Genomic DNA, 23,784 nt, shown 5'->3' with positions numbered 1-23,784 from the left:
TGCTGTCCCTTTGCCCTTCCAAGAATGATGTCCTTCTCCAAGGACTGGGCCCTTCTAGAATCACATCCAAAGTAATTGAGACAGAGCTTCAAAATCCTTGCCTCCAAGGAGCAACTTGGTTTCACCTTCTCCAGGACAGATCTGTTTGTTTTCTTGACAGTCCATGGTTATGTTCAAGACTCTTCTCCAGCACCACAGCTCAAAGGCATTGTTTCTTCTTTTGTCATTTTTAGTCATTGTCTAGTGTCACTGTCTGTTTGCTGACAACTTGACAACAACACCCTGATGGGGGTAAGCACAACAGAGATACACTCCAGGAGAGGATCAGAGAGAGTCAATCCAGCTCAATTTTATTGGGATCTGCAGTGCATTTGTATACATTCAGCTAAATAGGAAGACCAGATAGAGTGGGCTTACAGACATGGGACATATGGATTGGTTAGGAGAACCTCAGCCTCATGTGGACCACTCCCAGCTCAACAGACGGGGCAGCCAACTTCCCAGGTGGCGAGCTTTCTCGAGCCAGTACAGCCAAACACAGGAGGGCTTTCTCTACCCTGTATTAGAGGCCATTGGGAGGCTTGCACTCATCTGGAGTTAGGTGATCTGTCCTAGCCAGAGGCCCTCCCTTCCTTCCCAACATCCCACAACAGTCTAGGTCTCTGACAATGCTTATAGACGAGAAATTGTGAGCTACTGATAGGGAATGGCAAAGGGAATGCTAACAGAGTAAAGCTATCAGAACTGTTCTAGACAATGAAGGGTGGCTGGGGCACTGTAACACACGAAAAACAGAGCAGGAGGGGAAGGGCAGAGGAAGTGCTGAGGAAAGATGAGCTGAACTGATTTGACAAAGACAAAGAGGGCGACAATAGGACAATAGAAACCAACCGTCAAGGAATGTGGCTGTATGACAATAAGAACAGACTCTCAAGGAACGTGGCAAAACAGCAGAGCCAAGGAAAAGATAAAGGAGATGGCCAAAGACCTCATCCGTTAATTAGAAGGAAGACAGGATCAGCTGCGTAAACCCTGCCGACAAAGGATATATAAATCCTTTTATAGGCTAAAAACGGAGTCGGTCTGTCCTGACCCACTCATAGTCTGTTATGAACGTCTAATAAACCTGCTTCTTTCTCTTGTTCTCACGTGGTAGTGGTGTCTTTCTTGTATTTCCGAGTCAGAACTTTCTGGTTCTTACTGGAAGAGGCCCCTGGACCTCTTTTGGAAATAATCCACTTGACAAGCACTCCACTCCAGGACCACCAGAAATCCATCAGAAGCCATGCACCGCCAGCTGTGTAAACCCGACTCCCACTGGAAGGGATAGAGATACTCATTTGAAGGGTAGGGATGGGGTCAGTCCATCCTGACTCGTCCGTAGTCTGTTCTGAACCTCTAATCCACCTCAGTTTCTCTCTCTTGCTCTCACTTGGTGTCTTCTTGTGGCAGGGTTCTATCGAAGCCTCACACCTGAGTCAGAACTTTCTAGTTCTTACTCGAAGAGGCTCCTGGATCTCTTTGGAAACACCCCCTTGACATTAGGATTATCACCTTTGCCACTTGCTCCTGGAGCTCAGGGAGGACAGTGGTCAGATCCGCCAGTGGCCCTGAGAGAGCGAGACGAGGCAGCGGGGTCTGGACGAGACATTAGGAGGCACCGCTAGTCTCCGCACAGGTCATCCTGAGCCAGAACGGACTCCAGAGCAAGGCGTTCTTTCTGACGGATTTAAATGTTCTGACGTTACTTGCTCCTCAAGTAAGAACTTGTCTTCTCTGATGGGACCTCAGTGTCTAGAATTTTCCAGGCACATCTCAGGCACTCAGCCAGTATTTGTTAGATGGATGGACAGATGACTGAATGAGTTTTGCGAGTAGTGTTTGCTGCCTGCTTTTTCCAGTCACCCCGTTGTGATGGAGACAGCTTTCCATGTGGGTAAGTGGGATGGGATCCATCGCCCAAGACGCCAGATGGGGGTCCCTCCCTGGGAGACTATTTTTTCCAGCACATCCTTTGTCCCCGTGTCATTCAGGCTTGGATTAGTAAGTGGCTCATATTTCATAACATCCTTCCTATGCGTGGTGCTTCCCAGGCCGGGCAGGGCAGGCAGTAGGTTTCAGGCTGGTCCTAAGCACACAAACATGGCTAAATTATCCTCCTGAAATGCCCAAGGATTCAGAGACCCCCAGGCGGGTGGGGGTGGTCCTTCTTCCCACTCTGGTGCTGGGAACAGGGATTATCACTCTTTTTAATCTCTGCCAATTTGCTGAACAGGAAAAGGTATCAACCTCTTTGTCGTTGTGATTTGCATATCTTTGATTGCTATTGAGTTTCAAATTCTTTTCATATGTTTATTGGTCATTTATGTAAATGGACCCCTAACATTTATGAAGCCATTTAAAATGCCAGGTGGCCTCCAATAGCCACAGGCCATGAGCTCAAGAAGGCAGGGCACAGGAAGAGGAGGTCCCTGTGTCTGGCACTGGCCAGGCCTCTGAGTGCTCTGTGCATGGTGGTTCTCTGGCAGCCCTGGTGGTGCCCAATGGCCCAGACACTCCCCTCTCTGCCTCTCTCCTTTGGAAAGCTCCCCCAATCTCCAGGCTCTCTGTGAGAAGAAAGCAGCTCTGAGAAAGGTCTGGGCTCAAGGAGATTTGCATTTTAACAGGAAACAGTGCTCCAGGCAAAAGAATTCAACCTGAATAGCAGCATTCAGCCCTGAGACCTCTAAAACCAAGTACACTGGAGTGAGTTGAATTCCAGGTGCGAAGGGCAGGTGAGGTCCAGACTTGGCACCAAAAAAGAGACAGTTCTATAAAGTGAATGCCAGCACCAGGGAAATCTCTCTCTCTCTCTCTCTCTCTCTCTCACACACACACACACACACACACACACACACACACATACACACACACTTAGACACATCTACCCAGGACCAAAGACAGAGCTCAGTAGGTGGGAAAGGAGAGGCTGGAAGGAAGCCTGGAGAAAGGACCGTGGACGGATGTGGAAAGAGGTAAGGAGATAATATGAGGATTGCAACCCGTGTCACAAAACATCACGTGTGTGGGGGTGGCTGTTGTTGGCCCCCCTGAGGCCGCCTTCACTCAGAGCTGGCCCGCCAGTGGGCTTTCAGCTCAGGTCATGCCCCTCTGAGGCTGCGTTGACTCAGGGCTTCCAGAGCAAGCTGCCCATCTTTCGTCTGTGATGCAGGTAGTGGATGCAAATCGCTTGCCTGTGGGTTGACAACACTTCTAATCACTAAGCCATCAAATCTCCCCATTATAAGGGCTGCATGAGTCAATCATGTCTATAAACTTTTATTCAAATCATAATATTGACAAGGAATAAAAAGCCCCCCAAAACTCAGCAGAGAACCAACATGGAGAGTGGCAGGTGGACCTGACTTGCAGGTGAGCCCCATGTCCTGTCATCCACCGGAGGACAGTTACTCAGGGCACTCCACTGGTAGACACTGGGGACAGGGCCAGACAGAAGCACACACCCACTGCTGTCCATGCCCGTCAGTTCCCACGCATGGCTACCCTCGGTCAGATTCCCAAGGCTGTCTTAGCTCTCTCCTTCAGAGTGTTTGGTGGATTTGAACCAGCAGTCTTTACATCAGTAGCTCTGTATCTAGCCTACTATGTCACCAGGACTCAAAACGCTAGAAGTGGAGGAGGGAGTGTGCTAACCAGTGCTGGTTGTTGGACTTGAAGTTAAGGGTGGATGTCTGTCTCGGGAGGCTCAAGGTCAATTGCAGCAGCTGGCAAACCTTCTAGCTTGCCCTGGGAATCCAGCCCTGGAGTTAAGGGGAGCAGGGAGGCCAGGACAGAGGCCCCCGGAGCCCCAGGCCAGCTTGTGACCAGTAGTGCCCCGCGGGCACTTTGCGGGCTTCCATGCCACCTTCTAACTGCCCTTTCCACAGACAGCTTCCATCAGCCGCCTCTTCATCCCAGTCCGCGCCCGCGTCACCTGCCTCAACAGTCAGGCCCGTGAGTTCAGCTTGCCTGCTGGCACCTGTACCCTTCATTTTACGAGTTCAATCACTCTACTTTTTAAGCTTTATTTTTTGATTAGCCACACAGAACTCATTAAATGGAAGATAGAACATGTCATAAAATATGCAACAGAATCTTGGATTATTAATTTCAAAATTAAAAACATAATAATCTCGGCAGTGAAGGGCCCTGTCAGTTCATAAAGTGCATCATGTGTCCATTCGTGGTGGGTTCAGGACTGGGGACAGTCTGTCTCAGAACCAAAGGCCAGAGCACTTCAGGTCTCCCACTGACCCCTGCAAGGGTCCCTGGGGACTCTGGAGTCTCACTGGCTGGACTCGACACCAGGCAGTCTGTCCTACACACTCCGTTAGAGCTTCTTAGGGGACAGAGGACTCAACAAGGGGGCCAGGGCCAACACAGCCTCGGTCAGACCTTCATTTCCAGCTGGAGACCAAAATCAAGACCAAAGGAGGTGTGTCTGTCCCCTCCACACCAGTGTTCATCAAAAGAGTGCACCCCAAAGTTCAGTAGGAAATGGGGTTTGTTCTCCAAAGTCCCTTAAGAAAATGTACCTTCTTCCCAAGGTTCCTCTGCAAAGAGTACCTGCCCCCACACTTCTTCACAGAATTTTCTGCTCCCCAGAGTTCTTCAATAAAGTGGCCCTGCTTCCCACACTTCCTTAAGAAGGGGTGTCTGCTCGCGTGATCCCTCAGGTATCGAGAGCAAGCCCACCTTCCGGGTGTCCAGGTCACAGAGATTCCACGTCCTGTAGGACCAGCTGTGTTGTTCTTACAGCCCCATCTGGAAGGGTGACCAGAGGGGCCCCACAACCACCTGATGGGGGCACTTCCTGGAACTGGGGTGTAGTCAAGGCAGAGTCATGTGACCTAGCTGAGGGGCTTTAGAAGGAAGGTCCCCCCAGTGAGGGGAGACCCTGAGAGGAAGTACCAAGTGGTCCCACAAGGGGTGGAGGGGCCTGACAGCTGGGGAGGTGAGGGATCCCCACTCTCAGAACTTGCTGGGTGCATAGTCCAGAACTTGGTTCCAGGGCTTCCCCGATGGATAAGAAGTCACCCTCTTGATCAGTCACCCCTAAAGCAGTCATCCTGACCTCGAAGTCCAGCCACTGGGCTTCCAGCTCTGTGAACTTCTGCTTTCTCATTGGGAAATTGGGGCACAGGGATGGGGGTCGAGAGAGCTGAGAACATGCTGCACCCCTCTTGCCCATCCTTACAGATCAGCAAGGACCCGTGATCCAGCACCCCCACCTCTCAGCTAGGTCAGCCCTGGGGAGAGGCAGGAAGGGCAAGCTTGGGGGGCTGGATGGGCAGGAGGGTCGAGCGTGAGCCCTGGGTTGAAGGCAACAGGGTGCTGTAGTCCACGGGTCTGAGATTCTGTGCAGGGTGATGATGGGAAGTTCCTGATATAGATGGGTGACTGTACGTGGCCAGTGTCCTCAAATCACGTACTTAAAAACCATTAAAATGGCAAATTTTTGCTACTGTCTCATCCAAACCTTGGAGGCAAGGATAGTGAAGCTTCATCAACAGGCTTCAGGCGTGTTGCTAGGAGAGGCTATTCCTTGGAGAGGAACATGCTTGGAAAGGTGGAGGAATGGCAAAAGAAAGATAGACCCTCACCCAAGAGGATTGGCACCGTGACTGCAGCAGTGGGCTGCAGTGTGTCAGAGAGGGTGGAGATGGCATAGGACACGACAGGCGTCAGGTGTGTTGTTCACAGGGTCGCTGTGGGCTGTACTTGAATCGACAGCACCTAACAACAGTAACAAAACCAAGTGAAACCAAAGCCACTGCTGCTAAACTGAGTCCTGCTCTGAGATCCTCCCTCAGGTCCGAGACAGCAATCTGCGGGAGCAGGGACCCCAACCTCCTCCCAAAGAGAAGCTGATGGGTTCTAACTGGCGGTTTTCAAATTAGCAGCAAAATGTGTAACACCCCATGCAGCCAGATCTCTAGTAAAGCAGTTAAAACGCCCAGCCACCAGGTCAATTCTGGTGCATAGCCACTGAGAGAGAGCCGCTCTCATCCGGTTTCTAAGGAAATCTTTGTGGGAGGAATCAGTCAGCTCATCTCTCTCCCTTGAAGCAGTGGTGGATTCAAACCACTGACTTCAGAGTTAGCAGTCCAACAAGCGATGCACTGCACCGCCAAGGCTCTGGCCGTAGCACCCCTGTGAGTGCCTGTCTAGCGGACTGCGCCCATAGTGAGCCTTCCTCCTGTTTCTGAGGCCATGAATCCTCACAGGAAGGAACCGCCTCAGCTTTCCTCCCTGAAGCAGCTTAGAACCACTGACCTTCTGTTCAGCAGCAACTCAATGAGCAGGGCTCCTTCCTATGGCTTCTGATGGGGCGGGGCTGACTGCTGGATCTGCAGATGGTCTGGACTCAGGGATCCAGGGACAGGGCGATGCTTGAAGATGCCCTGTGGATAAGATGTGTCTCAGGGGGTGACTGTTTCCGGGTAGGAGGGACTTCCCTGGTGCTCCTCTGAGCGCAGTGACCAGCCCTGCATGGTTCTTAGGCTGCAGCTGTGCTACCTGTCAACGCCGAGGAAAGAACATCGTCTTCCACCTCGTAGACACCTGGGACTCAGCAGCAAGAATGCTGGGGTCTCTGGCTTGTCAGAGGCAGGTCTTGAAGCTCAGGATGTTCACCCACCTCCCGAGCCCGCTGACTATACTATGTCCTCTGTCCTCTCTGTGGTGTCACCATGCTGGTGACAGTGTCGACTTGAGCCCTGTCCTCCTTCCTGACCCTTGGTTGTTCTTCAGTGAAGCCTGAGAGGTCTGGAACGTCTAACAGGGGACGAAGTCCCTGCTGACGTGAAGGCCGTGCAGCAAGGCTAACAGGAGAGACGGGGCCTCGGGGGGTCAGGAGCTGCATGGGGTGAGCTGCTTCCTCCAGGCTGGAGCCCCATTCACATGTACATGTGCACATGCACCCCTACATGTATACACGTGCCCATGTCAGATCCATGCTCACGCACACGTGTGTGACTGTGCATACATGAATGTGCACACAGGAACATTCCCGCACACACAAGCTCTCACACTGCACACAGTGTGTCATGTAACTGCATACACATACACACATACGTGGACATCAGTACACACCCTCATGAACAGTGTACACAGTACATGGATGTGCACGTGTGTGCTCCATACGTGTACAAATACACATGTACACACATTGTAATATGAATGGCTGTAAAGCTTAGTCAACAAAGTCAATTTTGCCTGAAAAAGAATTTTATTTCCTAGAATGTTCAGTTCAATTCTGACCCCAGAATGCCTTGCATGTGCTGTGCGCTTCACCTACACTGCTTAGAGCCCCTTGAGACTGGCAGGTACTTACAGAACACATAATCGTGTGTGAGTGTGTGTGTTTGCATATGCACGTGTAGGGGTGCATGAACATGTGTATATGTGTTCACATGTGTGCACACGTGTTGTGCGAGCACTGGCGTGTGAATGCGAGCCTGTGTTTGTGTCTGTGCACGTGTGTATGCATCTCTCTGTGCGTATTTGCATACGTGCAGCGGTTCATTGCATGTGTGCACACTTGTGGGAACGAGTACACACATGTGCTAATTGGTGCAAATGCGTCTGTGCACCTGTGTGCACACGTATGTCTGTGCATGTACATGTCTAGTGTTTATGCTCATGTGAGAGAGAGAGTAGTTTGAGGGGTTTGTTCGTGTGATGTGTGGGCCACGCGCGAGTGTGTTCATGTGTGCACATATGTGTTTGTGTTTGTGTTCGAGGACCTTTCTGAGTCGGAAGCAGCACCAGGTCCAGCACCATGGAGCAGGTCTTTGCAAAGCGGGTGTTGGTTCAGGACTGTGACAAAGGGGAGCAGGAAGGTAAGACAAAGAGATCGGATGGGCAAACTTCTCGGACCTCTGGCGGCTTAAGGCCTGGGACACTGTTCTGGTTTGGACATGTCTGTCCCTGACGTATGTGTCCCTCCCCTGCTGGTCTAATATGTCACCACCCCTCTGTGCTGCCTTGAGAAGTGGCCATGTCCGCGCAGCCAGGTACGTAGCACAGACATGTGGACTGACCCAGCAGACACCGCCCCCCCTTGAAGAATGCGCTTCAGGGACAAGTGCTCGCTGTACGTTTCTTTGTCCTCACCTGCCTTAGGCTCACCTTGGTGGACGGACGCTTCCAGGCCACTGAGCCTCTTGCTGCGTCTCAGCCATGTGCACGTGATGTCTTGTCCCGTCCACATGGACACATGGGTGGGCTGGGTGACTCCTGTGGCTTCAGATAACATCAGGGGGTTTCTGAGCCATGAGAAGCTTCTGGAAGCATCCTGCACAGCAGAGGCCTAGGGCTCCTTGTCGCAAAGCTGGGGCTGACTCTGGATCCATGGAAAGCACTGGCTGTGGTTTCAGATTCGGCTTGGCCAGTACTTGGCCTGGTTCCCCAGCTCTGGACCAGGCCCTGGAGGACGAGTGAGCCCTGACTGCCGTCTCCTTGGCAGGATCTTATTTTAGCAGCTCAGATAATTACCCGGGATGGAGCGTGTGTGTGGAACCTGGCAACACAGGCCACCTGAGAGCCATTCAGCTCCAAGCCCGAAAGCGTAGGTGTCTTCCACTTGTCCTCTGCTGTGCACAGGCCATGGGCCTGCTGAGCACCGTGAAGGGTGAGTGGGCGCAGTGGGACCAGCTGCACCCCGACCAGGGTGTCAGCCCAGCTCTGCTTCTAGACATGCCGGCCAGCCAGGCGTTGGCTGTCACCTGTGCAGGTGTTGTTGGAATGAAGGAACGAGGTGGATGAGGAATGGAGGACGTCTGAAATGAAGGGTCAGGACAGAGGACTTGGCCAGCAGACAGTGGTGGGGAGTGTGTCCTGGATAAACCCAGGCGGTGAGGTGTGGGCTAGGGAAGGGAGGTCCTTGAGGGTGGGCGTAGGCAGTGAGCGATGAGGAAGCCGGGCTGGAAGGCAGCTGTGGCCCAAACCAGTGGAGCATGGCCAGGACTAGCCTCCAGGGGCTCGTACAGCAAGAGGAGTATTGTGGATTAAACTGTGTCCCCCCCTAAATACACGTGTATCATGTGGAAGCCGTGTAACAATCTCCAGGACCGGATAAACCAGACTTGTGAAAAGATCAAGGGTGAAATGCGACATCCCTTCATTCAGTTCCGGACCTGAGCCAATGTAATCCATGTTTCCCATGAACATGTCCTGGAATATCTGTAAAGAGAGGCACCTCGGTACCAACAAGAAAGAACAGGCAGGAGAGAGTGATCCTCTCAGACCCAGGCCCAAAGGGAAGAAATTCTCGACGCTGGAGAAGACTGGTAACACGTGGAGCTCTCCCGGGAAGCTGGGCCCACAGATGTGGAAGGAAACGGGGCCTTTCCAACAGGGGCTTCCGGTGGAGCTGTGGCCTTGAGTCCACCCCAGCAGCCTCCAGGGGCAGCTCGCGAGGTGCAGCCTGTTGGGGGCTGTGTGGCTAACCCGAAGGCAGGACCTCTCTGGGGGTTAAAATTCACAGGTGGCTCTGGTGGAGGAAGATGGGCAACGCTCTATGTGATTAAAGCCGTGGAAACCCTTGGAGACGGTCAAGGACGAGTCAGCTCCAACTCAAGCAACAAGAAGCCATCCACTAAACGTGAGTGCATTGCTTTGTTACGCCATCGCCTGTGGTATCCGTTAGAGCAGCACGGAGAACTAAGGCTGGGAGGAACCAGCTGGGCGTTTGCTCAGTAAGTGGTGTTTTAGGAGCTGGGAGGCACCTGAGGGCACGCTCAGCTCACCTCATCCCGAGTCTCAGGTACAGGAACGGGGCTGAGCTCGCAGGACGAAGCCCGGGCCTGGCCGTCCTCCAACCCCTCTCTATGTGATAGTTGCACTCAGAGTCGGTCCACCCCTTCCAAGAGCTTGCTTTTTCCTTGCTGACCCTCAGTCTTTCCGAGCTCGAAGGCAGGCCCCTCCTGATAACATGGGCAATGAAATGAGATAGGGTCTCGCCTCTCTTGCTTCGAAGGTGCACTCTGGTTTCACTGCTTTGAGGACAGATTGGTTTGTATTCTGGCCGTCGGTGGTATGTTTCACACTCTTCACCGACACCCCCATTCAAAGGCATTAGCTATTCTCGGTTGGCCTGGCTTTGCACACACGGCAACGTGTGAACCACAGCGTACAACATGACAGGTGAGGGTTGGAAGCTCGTGCGAAGTACCACTTGATGCCAGCTGATTGACACCATGCACCCATGTGACCACCACCCCGAACAGGATACAGGGTCGTTCCAGCTCCCCGCTGTCTCTTCATCTTTCTCCACACAGTTTCTCCCGGCAAGTTAACAGTCTCTCAGCTGAACGCACTGAGTTCACGGGAATGAAATGACTGAGTGATTCTCCCTCATCTTCTGCTTTTCAGCACCGTGTGTGGAAGATTCATCCAGACACCATACAAGAGAATTCACTTCTCTTCTCTGGGAGGAGGACCCCATTGCATAACCACACCAAAGTGCTTATTCATTCCACTGTGGAGGTCATTTTATTGTTTTGTGCTTCGTTCTTCTTAGAACATGTTTTTGCCAACAAAGGCTAGCATGCTCAACTTTGTTACACAGTGGCAGGCAGATCTTTGAGGAATGCTGCAACTACTTACAGGTGCCATCAGTCATATGCCAGAGCCTGTGCTCTGGACAACCGTCAATATCATCAGAGCTCTTACAAACCTGAGTACTGACTAAGATCTGTGGTCATTGCTGTTATGCCATTGTCAGTACATATATTTACACAATCTCCTCCCATACAATTAACTGCCCCTGAAAACCCACCAGAAGGTGAGCTATGGGTTGCTCCCAGCTCAACAGAACACAGCAAACATCAGTAGTTGGTAGAAAAGGTATCTTTGACCTTCTCTAAATGACAAACAGGAAGTCTAACTACAATTAACAGCCCAAGACAGATTCCTATCAAGCTGATGTTAGATGTGCCTTCAACCTGCAAATGTTTTAACCACTTAAACACCACCTATCCTTCTCACAGCACACTCTACTTCTCTGCTGGCTCCAGGGGACTGTTGCAATGACCACACAGAACTCATAGACAGTACTCATGGTCTCTCTGGAGACTAAGATGCATCAGATACAGGCCATGGTCTTTGCAATCACTTGTTATGCGTCAGAGAGTTGGATAATGACTAAGGACGATAGAAGGAGAATTGATGCCTTTGAGCTGTGGTGTTGGAGAAGAGTATTCAGGATACCATGGACTGCTAGGAAAACAAACAGATTCATCCTGGAAAGGGTCAAACTGGGTGGCTCCTTGGAGGCAAGGATTCTGAGGCTCCATCTAAACATACTTTGGACATGTAAGGAGGGAGAGGTCCTTGGAGAGGGACATCATGCTTGGGAGGGTGGAGGGACAGCACAGGAGGGGAAGACCCTCTATGAGGTGGACTGATTCAGTGACTGGGGCAATTGTGATGGGTGTATCGGAGATGGTGCGATTGGCACAGGACAGAGCAGTTTAGGATTTGTACATAGGGTCGCTATGAGTCACAGGCGACTCAACGGCACACAACAACAACAACAACAATAGGCCACAATTTAGCTTCAGGGGTGACAGTAATCTGTCACTGCAGCTTCTTCTCTGCGGTGCCAGATGACAGGCCTCTCTCTGGTCCGTGGCCTCACTTGGGCAGGTTTCATAAAACACTTTGGCTCCTGACGGTCCTCTGGTTTTCCACAAGCCTGCGGCAGGACGGTGCTCGACATTCTCACTGTTGGGTCTGGAGGACCCCGGCACGTCTCCAGCCTGTCTTCTCTCCTGCCACCTTTGGTGCTACCTTTCTTCTCTGTTGCCCCGTTACACCTCTCTGCCTGACTTCTCAGTCTAGAAGCTTCTGAGTGCAGGGCTCCTGGATAAAAAAAAAAGAATAAAAAAAAAATAGCACACTCTGTGTCTTCTTTTTCCTTTCTGAGGGGCTCCTGCCTCTGCTTGCTTCTTCTGTAAAGTTTAAGGTGTAAGTCAAGCAGGCCGTGATTTCAGCAAGCACGTAAAGGGAATACTTGTGTGGGGTGGAGACTGGGGTAGGGGTGGAGTCTTGAGTCACACACCGTCCCAGGTAACACCCTAATTCTGCCTTATTGGTGTTATTGACCACTTGCTCCTAAAATGGAACCGCAGCCACAGACAGAGGCCAGGGTTTCTAGTTCATCTCAAGAAGGAGGCCAGCCACACACTGCGAGGAGCCCTGGCCTCCCTCCGCTGACACATGCTGTCCGTCATGGCACTTACACGTGCCATCCATCACGGTGCCGACATAGGCTGTCCATCACACGTGCTGTCCCTCACGGCGCCGACACTTGCTGGCCATCTCACTGCCATGGGCCTTATTTGCATCTTCGCACTCAGTCACTGTGTCTGAGTCACTGGGATGGTGGGGGAAAGGCCGCATTAAATCACTCAGCGCACCACACTGATTCCTACCTCATTAGCTGGTTTTATATTCTTTTATTGTTCCTTCAGTCATTACCCAGAGGTTGTAAAAACCACCCTTGTATTTGCCTTTAATCACGTGCTTTACCACTTCACAGATCGAGCAAGAATGTCACAGTGTGGTTTTCTCCATCTCCTTCATTCGACTGTTCATGATATTCTAGTGGGGAAAAAATTAACCTAAGTGCACTCCGTTATTACGCCCTTGAGTGCCCACCATCTGCATATGTCCCCCTTATATCCACCTTGGCAGAGTTCATCCGTCCCTTCTGCATCATTACGTGTCGATCGGGGATGATTTTCTGTCACCCGAAGTTGTTCCTGTAGCATTTCTTTGAGTGTTTGTCTTCTTGTGGTAAAGTATCCCAATTTTTGTTTGCCTGAAAGAGGTTTTATTTTGCTTTTGTTTTTGAAAGATGTTTTGCTGGGAAATTCCAAGTTGACAGCCGTCTTCACTCAGTGTTCTAAAGATTCTGTGCTGTTGGCTCTGGTGTCCATTGTTTCCTTTATTTTCGTTTTGAGGCGTACACTCCATTTGCTGTTGACTTTAAACGTATCTGTTTATGTTGGGTTGTTTTTGAACATGTGTTCTTTGAGAACTGGGTTATGGAATCCTCAAAAGAGAAGGCACAGCCAAGTGGGGGCCTGGCCCGGAGGGATCAGACCACCGTGGGGCGGATAGAGGAGTCAAGTGCCCCTCGGCATTGGCTGGAGGGAGAGAAGGCGGGTTCGTTCAGGGAGCCCATGAGACGCGGCCTGGAGGAGCATTTACATTTAGCCCTCCGTGCCCACGAGTGGAAGGCCTATTAAACTGAGTATTAATGGAATAAAAAGCACTCAAGTATGTTACTGCAAAGAGGGTCTAATCTGTTATTGTTGCCTTAGATGCGCTCCATGAAGTAGGGCAAATGTTTATTTCTCTCTTCAGGAAACACGATGATACATTAAGGACATTCCGGTGATAAGTAATTAACTGTGACCAAGCCTCCGATGCTGACTTCCTGTGGGGCCGGGGATCCGGGGTGTGGGCAACACTGGCCTTGTTGCTTTGTCGGGTCTCTCAGTCAGCTTTCTATCTGTGTCTATCTTTCGGTCTGTGGGTCTTTCCTTTGCTCTGTGTTTGTCTATGCATTTTGAAGTCTGTATGTCTGACTGCCTATCTGTCAGTTGGTTTGTCTGTTTCTCAGGTAGGAATGCCCACTTGCAATGGGAAGGCATGACCAGACCACCCCACTGAGGACAGTCCTGCAGGGAGTTTCCTGAGGGCCTGATCTGGGCCTCGGTGTCCACAGCCCCTGCCTCAAACTTCAAGGCTAGCCTCTGTGTGTCTTGAAGGCTAAATCAAAGCCTGCCCAACGGCTGCTGGGCCTCCCCACTCCGTTCTACCTCCTCGTGGGATTATCTGGGCACGGTTTCCACCTTCTGTGAGCTTGGTGTGGGCTCCTGGTGCCCATCATTTCCAAGCTGGAGGACCACTGCAGCTGGGCATGTCAATTATGGGTGACAGCATGATTGTCCAGCAATTCCCAGGCCAAAGTTTTCTTCTCCTTTCTTGGCTGCTGTCTGAGCCCACCCGGTAAGTTGATTCTCGAAGGTGCTGTGGGAAGAGGTGGTATGACCATCAGGTACAACCCCTGCAGCCCCTGGAGCCCATTCAGAAGTCCTCAGCTGAGCAGTGCATCTGGCTGCCGGCTCTCCCTCAGCCTGGCCCAGGCAGGCAGTCTCGCATGGGCAGTCCAGCCCATGCAGGCGGGTCTGTCACGCATAACTCAGCTTCGCTGTTGCTGTTGGGTCCATCAAGCCCCATCTGACTCACAGTGACCTCATGCGACAGAGAAGAGTTTCCCAGAGGGCTTTGCGGCCTGTGATTTTTGCAGGAGCACATCACCAGGTCCTCATCCCATGCAGCTGTGGGCTGGTGTTAAACTAGGAACGTTTTGGTAAAATAGCTGAGCAGTGAATCGTGAGCTTGGCAGCTCCTTCTCAGGCTACTGCTTATCCTCAAACCTTCCCCAATAACTGTGGTGCCGTCACGTTGCTGAGGCTCAAGGAGACGTACACGCAGGCTCATCGCATTTCATTGAGGCTCACTGTATCGCACCCGGCAGATCCTGCATGATGTGAAGGTTGGTGGCGCCTTCCCCACAGCACATACTCACGTTGATCCTCTGTGTCCCAGGCGGGCAGCACTCACAACCTCTCAAGTGTCCAATCATGCTATTGCACGCTCAGTGCCTGGTGGTCTAGTACCCAGTGTAACGACTGTACACATGGGGAACCCAGACCATATGACTTTCTATGTTTGCTTCACTGTGGCATCTGTGGTCTCTGGTGTGTGTGACTCAGAGCAGAAGGTTGTCACAAGCTGTGCCATCTCCTGTGGGAAGCTGAATATCAAATTTAATATTAATAATAAACCAAATGCTATGTCAGCATATAAGAGAGGCATAATACAAGCTGGAGTTCACCCTGAGGCACTAGGGCATTCCTTAAGAATCACCATTGTTCTTAGTTTGTATTTACTGAATCCCTCCCTCCTGAAATTAGCATAAGGTAAACAGTAGAGAAGAACCTTGCCTTATTTGCAAAAGACTTCCCCATGATCCTTTGTTTTTATTTTCTACTCCCTTTGTATACCTTCCTGATGATTCTCAATAAATACACAGAGAGGCCTGGCTTGAGGTCTTCAGTCGTCAGGACTGCTTGTCCCCTGTCTTTACTCTCTCTTACCTCATTCTTGGTTGTCTGTCTCATTATTACTTTACCCTCGGTCTGCAAGAATCTCCACACACTCTGGAGTGGAAACCCCTAGGTTTACCCTCTCTCTCACTAGATACCTGAATCTGAACACCATATTGCATTTGTTGATTGAGCTGTTGCTACTATTGTTAAGTGTTGTAACATGACTGACTCATAGTATCCTCATGTTCAACAGGTGTAAAACCACACTGCACATGCCGTGATTGGAAGCACAGCAGTGGCCCCAGCTGCAGTCATGCTGGCTCTGCCTCTCCTTTGCTGACCTTCTACTTTTTCAAGCATAATGTCCTTTTCCAAGTCCTGTCCCTCTAAACAACATGCCTAAAGCATGTGAGATGAGGCCTCATTGTCCTTGTCACCATGGAGCACCCTTTCCAAGAAGGGTACCCCTCGTCTTGCCCCACTTGTCTGTCACTTGGCTGTGCTGTCTCGATTTGTGTGTCATGGTATTGGAAGCGATGCCAAGGCTGGTTAAAATCCAAGCGAGGTCATCGATGGTAGACAAGTGTCAGTGGAGCTTCTAGACTAAAAGGCAGGACTGGCCTTTACTTCTGAAATACTGGTCCTTGAAAGTCTCAGGAATATCACTGTAGTATTGCCCTATTTATTGCTGGAATGTGAACCTCTCAGGCTGGAAGGCACACAAAATGCTTTGCAGAGCTGCCTCTTCAAAGCACAATCCACCTTAATGACATAGACTCTATAAAGCTCTCAATCAATGAAAGAATGTCATGTGCTGATGTGATGTAACATGACTAAAAATGAAGAGAACCAGCTACAAACACCCATTTAATAATTAGAGCATCAAATGTAAGAAGTATAATTTGGGAAAGTTTGAAGTATTAAAAAAATGAATAGAATACATTGTTGATGTTGTTACGTGCTGTCGAGTCTCTTGTGACTCATAGCGACCCTATGTACAACAGCCCTAACCGCTGCTCTGTCCTGTGCCAAATGCACCGCCTCTGATACACCCATCCCTATTACCCCAGTCACTGAATCAGTCTACCTCACAGAGGGCCTTCCCCTCCTGCACTGTCCTTCCACCCTCCCAAGCATGATGTCCTTCTCCAAGGACCAGTCTCTCCTCACAACATGTCCAAAGTATGTTAGATGGAGCCTCAGAATCCTTGCCTCCATACAGGTTAAATCTTTGATATTGCTGTTGCTGTTGTTGTTATGTACCATCAAGTCAGAACCAACTCATAGCAGATACCCTAGTAGGTTTTCAGAGGTAATTATTGAAATGGAGGAGATTGTCGTCCTTTCTCTCAGAGCAGCTGGTGGATTTGAACCTTATACCTTTGGGTTGGCAGTACAATTCCTTGTCACTAAGCCACCAGAGCTCCCTGTCCAAGGTGTTAGTGAGCCCAAGACTGCTGATACTGGCTGTTTTGAATTAGACAATTCTATGATGTCCTGTACTTGGATGTGTTGTGAGGAGAGACTCTGTGTCAAGCCATCTCCTTAAGGGTCTTCCCCTTTGTTAATGATCTACTTAACCATCATGGCTTCCTCCTCTGGAAACGGTTCCTCCTGGCAACATGCCCAAAGCATGAGAGATGAAGTCGTGCCATCCTCACCTCTGGGAAGCCATCTGCTGCACCTGCTGGAGAACAGATAGTGTTTGTTCTTCTGACTGTTGATGGGCTGGTTCATATTCTTCACCCTTCATAATTCAAAGGCATCATTGCCCAGATTCCTCTTGTACATGGATTGAAAGTACTATGTCTTGGGTCAGTTGTACGCTAGTCCTCTAAACACAACTTTACTCTTCAGCACTTCAAAGACGCTCTTTTACAGAAGACAAGGCTAAAGAAAAGGACTGGAAAAGGACATAATTTTTGGAAGGGTGGAAGGTCAGTTAAAGAGAGAAAGACCCCCATGGAGATAGAATATCACAGTGACTGCAGCAATGGGCACAGGTGTATCAGCAATGGTGAGGATGGCACAGGGTAGTACAGGGTTCAGATCTGTTGTTCATAGAGTCACTACGGGTTCTACTCGACTCGACTCCATGGCATCTAATAACATCAACAAAACCAACATGATCTACTATACCGGGAGTGAAGTGAAATAAACTGAGGAGGAATGGTGCCACATTCATCATCAAAATACACACAAAAACACATGTACACACACACACACACACACACGCCCATATTAATCTTCTGCAGCACACACGTGTATCCAATGGTATAATGTGGATGTGATCATCACCCCTGATCTAATAAACCAAGCAGCCATGAAAGGATTGAGGGTGGGACACTGTTAACCCCCTCAGAGCCAGGAAGCTCTTTGGCACAGGGGAAGATTTAGACATATGGGGATTTCTAAGGAACCAGGCCTAGAGATGCTGCAGGGAATAGGGACTTTTCTCCAGAAAAAGCAGAGAGGAAACGCCTTCCTCTGGGGAAGCTGAGCGCTGGTGGCCACCAGCTGCTCCTCTGGAGAAAGATGGACAATCTCCTAACTGTCTCTGGAAACCTACCAGAGGCTCAGCTATGGGCTGGTTCTGATTCCGCTGTACACAACAACAACATCAGCAGAGGAAGGCTTAGGGTTTACCCTCTCCCCCTTCTTCATATGAAGGAGTTCCATGACATAGTAGTAAGGAATTGTACTCTCAGCCTAAAGGTACATGGTTGGGATCCACCAGCTGCTCTGTGGGAGAAGGAGGGGCAATCTCCTCCAGTGTGATTTACTGCCTCTGAAAACCCACTGGAGGGTCAGCGATGGGTCAGTTCTTCACATGAAGACAAAGAGATTGAAGTTGTCAACGATTTCATTTTACTTGCATCCACCGTTTACACTCATGGGACCAGCATTCAAGAAATAAAAGGCCATTGTTTTTCTTTTATATTTGCTTACGTACGAACGTCGTATACATTGTGTTGCATTTATGTGCATTGTGTTCCATGCTTTCCTCTGTTCACACTGTGTTTCTCATTATCATTCCCATATGTTGTGTTTTATAAAATTAATCGACATTGATCCATGCCCACCACTGAGGTCTCCACTGAATCTTTCCTAATTCCTTCAGTACCTTGTTTTGTCCACCAAACTCTGTGTCGTCAAAATTTCCCTCCTCCTCACCTTCAGCCCCCCTCCTTCCTCCTTCTTCCCCTTTGGACTTTGGTATACATCTTGCTAGAAATCCTTCTATTTTTACAATAATGGTCTTATGCAGTATTTGTCCTTATGAAACTGAGTTAGTTCACTCAGCATATTGATCTCCAACCTCTCCCATGCTATATAATATTTTTTATAAAAATTATCTTATACTGGTTTACATACAAAAAATAAAGTTCATACACATTGTTTTTCATACCAGACCTTTCCCCCTTTCCTTTACCAATTCCTTCCTTTAAAAATCCTTGCCAAAAGAGCAGATTTTACTGCACAATCTTCTGCAAAAGAATTTCTTTAAAGTGTTAGAAAGTAAAGTTGTGTTTGGAAGGCTAGGATGCAGCTGACCCAAGACATGGTACTTTCAATCACTTCATGTACATGAGAAATCTGGGCAATGGAGACTTTGAATCGTGAAGGGTGAAGAACATGGACTAGCCTGTCGACAATCGGAAGACTGTCACGATCTATCCTGCAACAAGTGCAGCAGAAGGCTTCTCAGTGGTGAGGATGGCACGACTTCATCTTGCATGCTTTGGGCATGTTACCAGGAGATACGAGTTTCTGGAGGAGGACGCCCTGGTGGTAAAGTGGAAGATCAGTAAGAAAGAGGAGTCTTCAAAGAGACAGACACAGAGCCCACAAAACAGACTCCTTCAAGCACAGGAGCATTCCTGAGTTTAGGATGGTGCAGACCTGACCGTGAACATGGACTCAGTGAGTGGGAGCCGGCTCGAAGATACCTAATAACGACAACTAGTTTAGCATCCATGATATTCTTTTCTAATAATTGATCTTTCCTGATGATGTATCTAAAGTTGGCTATCTAAACACTCATCATCTTCACTTTTCGAGAAGAGCTACAGGGATGTTGTTAGTGGAGCGGGAAGACAAAAATACGTGGGCTCATGGAAGGTTGGATTTTATTTATATGTCTCAGTGCACATGTACCTACCTGGAGATTTGCACTGAGGAGGAGGTGGGGCTGGCAGGAGTGCCCTCTTGTCTTGGCCCCCAAGTCACACCAGCCCCTCTGAGCAGGGCCTTGGGCCGCCATCTCCCGTACGGTTGCCTTACACATGGGGGTGGAAGCCCCTTCCACACTTTCTAATGCCATCAGGGCACCTTGCCAGTGCTCCTTAGTATTCTCCATCGCTCTTCATAATCCTTTCTCCACGCTTCCTAACAGATGGATGCATGAATTGGTGAAGGTCCACCTAGGCTTCAGGGGAGGCTGGGGGATGAGGGTTCTGGGTTCAGAGTGTTTAGTGGGAGAAACAACCACTTTCTGTAGCTGGAGGTCAGGAAATCGTGGGAAGAGAGTGTGGGAAGGTTTGCTTGGAATATTTATCAGCGTCTGCTGCTCACATGGGCAGGGTGTGAGACGGGGGAAAGGGAAGGCTCATGAGAAGTGGCTGTGGGGAGGGTGGAGGGAGCACTGTGAGAGCCCACCCCTGTGTGCTGTCCCAGGAATGGAGGGAAGTGTTTAGCCAACCATAGAAAGGAGCCTTGGTTTTGAAATGGGGTGCCTATGTGGATCCGGGGGACATTGAATCAAGGCCCTGCCTTTGAGAAGTGCAGGAGGGGATCACACGGTGTGTCATATTGCCTATGAAGCACACAGAATCATCTGGAACCTTTCAATAGAAGGGTGTTGGCCTCCTCAGAGCACAGGCGTATCCAGATCTTTAAAGGTCACTTACCTTCCTCCCTCTGACATTACAGGGGAGATCACCAGTAGCATCTACCTCTAAGAAGACATGCGCCCTTCTAAAGGACAAATGCTTTTCCTGTGGACCAACCCAGACTAATAGGAGGTTAAGTGAAAGCACAGCATGGCTGGGAGAAGCTAGGTCTATGAAGATAGGGGAGGAGGCACATGCTTTGTGGAAACTAGCGAGTGAGTGAGGGAGGGAGGGAGGGAGTGAGTGCGTACATTTTTCAATCTATGCGTGTGCTCACTTTGTAGACCCTTTGCCACCATAAGACCAGGGGTAGATTCAAAGAGGATCATTTCCCCAGCGTCCTCCACCTAGCCCCATTTCTCCTCCTGTATCCAACTCTCTCCTCCACAGATCTGTGTAAGGTCACACACCAGATGGACAGGGCAAGGACATGGCCCAGGTAACGTGACTGTCACTCTTCTTCATGGGATTATGTGTATGGAAGAGAATGCTGCAAGGGAAATCTGTAGAAAACAGAACTGAACCGACACCGAATTTAACAATAGAAAGAAGCTGAAGTTAGACCAAGTGTGTGATTAATGTATTCCTGTTTTAAGTTTTTCTGCATTGTATTTTTGTTTGCTTAAAAAGTTATTAAGATTTTAATCAAAGTTTACCAAGAACTTGGATTCATTCATTCATTCATTCATTCATTCATTCATTGTTGCACATTTTCCTCCCTACTCCTACACAGTTTGTTGTTTTTTTTTAAAAAAAATTCTTTCATTGTTGCACAATTTCCTTACCCTCCCTCCCCAGTCCATTTTGCTATGCACCTCTTGTTCTGGATTTTTGTCACGCAAATAATACCTAATTGTATATTCCTCTCAAACAGTTCTTTCTCTCATCGTTTTCAATACAGTGTACATTATTTATACCCTCTTTTCTTAAGTCCACCCAACCCCGCTCTCAGTCCTGTTTTATAACAGTGGCCTTATGCAGTATTTATCTTTTTGTGGCTGAGATATTTCACTCAGCATAATGTTTTCATAATCATCCATTTTGTATAATATTTTATGAATTCCTTGTTTTTCAGTGATGTATATTATTCCATTGTGTGAATATACCACATTTTCTCTATCCATCTATTTGTTGATGGGCACTTGGGTTGTTTCCATCTCTTTGCTATTGTGAATAACACAGCAATAAACATGTTGTTGTTAAGTGCCATCGAGTTGCAGGTGACTCATAGCGACCCTATGAAGGAGAGTCCTTGACACTTGGGTGCCTTTCATCCTCTCTCCAAGTTCATAGGGTTTCCGGAGGCAAGCTGTTATGGAAGTGGGTGCCACTCCTCCTTCCACACTTCTTCAATCGGGGAGCTCCACCCCACTCTCAGTCCGCATTGGGTAGTCAACCATTAACGCATTTGAAACATCCGTGTCACAGTGTTCAGCCTCACAGCAACCACAAGTGACCGCGGGACGGCAACTTGTACACCAGGGCTATACGACCTAGAGGAATTTCTGAACAAAAACAATGAAAGACTGGGCTGAGGGCCGCGAACTGAAAGTCACCCACCTTTGTCTTGGTCACACAATAGACATAGGTGTGCATATATCTATTTGGGTGGCAGTTCTGGATTCTTTAGGGTTTATTCTCAGTAGTGCAATTACTGGGTCAAACAGTGTTTCTATTTCCAACTTTTTGAGAAAGTGCCATACAGCCTTCCATAGTGGTTGCACCTTTTACACACTCCAACTAACAGTGAATAAGGGTTCCAATTTTTCCACCTCACCAGCATTTATTGTTTGCTGCTCTGTTGAATTTTGCTATTCTTACTGGGGTGAGATGATATATCATCGTTGTTTTGATTTGCATCTCTCTTAGAGCTAAGGATTTTGAACATTTCTTCATATGTTTGCAATCTGAATGTCTTCTTTGGTGAAATGTTTCTTCATATCTTGTGCCCATTTTGCAATTGGGTTGTTTACCTTTATCTTTTTGTGGTGCTGGAATATTCTATAAATATAAATCCCTTATCAGACATGTCATTACCAAATATTTTTTCCCAGTCTGTGACTTTCTGTTTTACTCTGTTGAAGAAGTTTTTTGATGCGCACAGGGATTTGATTCTTAAAAGGTCCCATTTATCTATTTTATTCTCTCCTGGTTGTAGGGTTTTCAGGATGTTTGGAAGACTGTTCATGTGTGGATTAGGGCTTCTAGAGTTCTTCAAGCATTTCTCTGATCAAGTTTATAGTCCTTGATTTTACTTCTAAGTCCTTGATCCGCTTTAAGCTGGTTTTTGTGTATGGTATGACGTTTGGGTCTTGCTTGAATTTTCTACAGAAAATTTTCCAATTTTGCCAACATCATTTGTTAAAGAGGCTTTTGATTACCCGCTTAAATGATTTCATTATTTTGTCAAAAATCAATTGACTATAGGTAGATGAGTTGATTTCTGAGTTCTCAATTCTATTCCGTTCATCTATGTGTCTGTCATTGTAACAGTACCATGCTGTCTTAACCATTACAGCTGTGTAGTAGAATTTGAAATTGGGAGCGAGATGCTTTCTACCTTGTTTATCTTTTTCAGAATGCTTTGCTTATTTGGGATCTTTTTCCGTTCCAGATAAAATTGGTAATAGCCTTTTCCATCTCATTGAAGAATGGATTTGATATTTGTATTGAAGCTGCATTGAACCTGTAAATTTCCTTTGATAGAATTGTCATTTTCACAATATTCAGTCTTCCTATCCAAGAGTATGGTATATTTTTCCATTTTTCCAGGTCTCTTTTTTTGTTTCTTGTAGTAATGTTTTGTAATTCTCTTTGAATAGTACCTTTGTGTTTCTAGTTAGATTTACTCCCAAGTATTTAATCTTGTGATTAGCTATTGTGATGGGTATTGTTTTTCTTAGCTCCAGTTTTGTATTCTCTTTGTCACTGTAGAGAAATCTAATTGATTTTTGTATGTTGATCTTGTATCCTGCCACTTTACTCAATTGGTCAACTATGTCCAATAGTTTTCTCTCTGAGTCTTCAGGGTTTTCTATGTATACTCTCATACTATCTGCATCTAGAGATAACTTTATCTCCTTTTTGCCAATTTGGGTACCTCATATTTTCTTCTCTTGCCTTATTGCTATCATTAAGGCTGCCAATAAAAATATTGAATAGTAGAGGTGATAGTGGGCATCTTTGCCTAGTTCCTATTCTCAAAGGGAATACCTTTAATCTCTCTCCATTCAGAACAATGTTGGCTCTTGAGTTTGCACATATGGTTTTTACTATGTTGAGAAAATTCCTGCCTATTCCTATTGAGTATTTTAATTAGGAAACAGTGTTGCATTTTGTCAAAGGCCCTTTCTATATCAATTGATAGGATCATGTGATTCCTGTTCTTTGCTTTATTAATGTGATGAATTACACTGATTGCTTTTCTTATGTTGAACAATCCTTGCATATCTGTTATAAATCTCACTTGGTCATTGTGATTTTTTAAAAAAATGTATTGTTGGATTCTACTGGCCAGGATTTTATTAAGGATTTTTGCATCTATGTTCATGAGATATATTGGTCTATTGTTGTTGTTGTTATGTGCCGTCGAGTCATTTCCGACTCATAGCGACCCTATGCACAACAGCCCTAAACCCTGCTCTATCCAGCGCCAATCGCACTGCCTCTGACACACCCATCCCGATTACCCCAGTCACCGAATCAATCCATCTCATAGAGGG

This window comes from Elephantulus edwardii, unplaced genomic scaffold (genome assembly GCF_000299155.1).
Source record: "Elephantulus edwardii isolate Elephantulus edwardi_28Jun2011 unplaced genomic scaffold, EleEdw1.0 scaffold00064, whole genome shotgun sequence".
Taxonomy (NCBI): Eukaryota; Metazoa; Chordata; class Mammalia; order Macroscelidea; family Macroscelididae; genus Elephantulus; species Elephantulus edwardii.
This window is presented reverse-complemented; position numbering follows the sequence as displayed.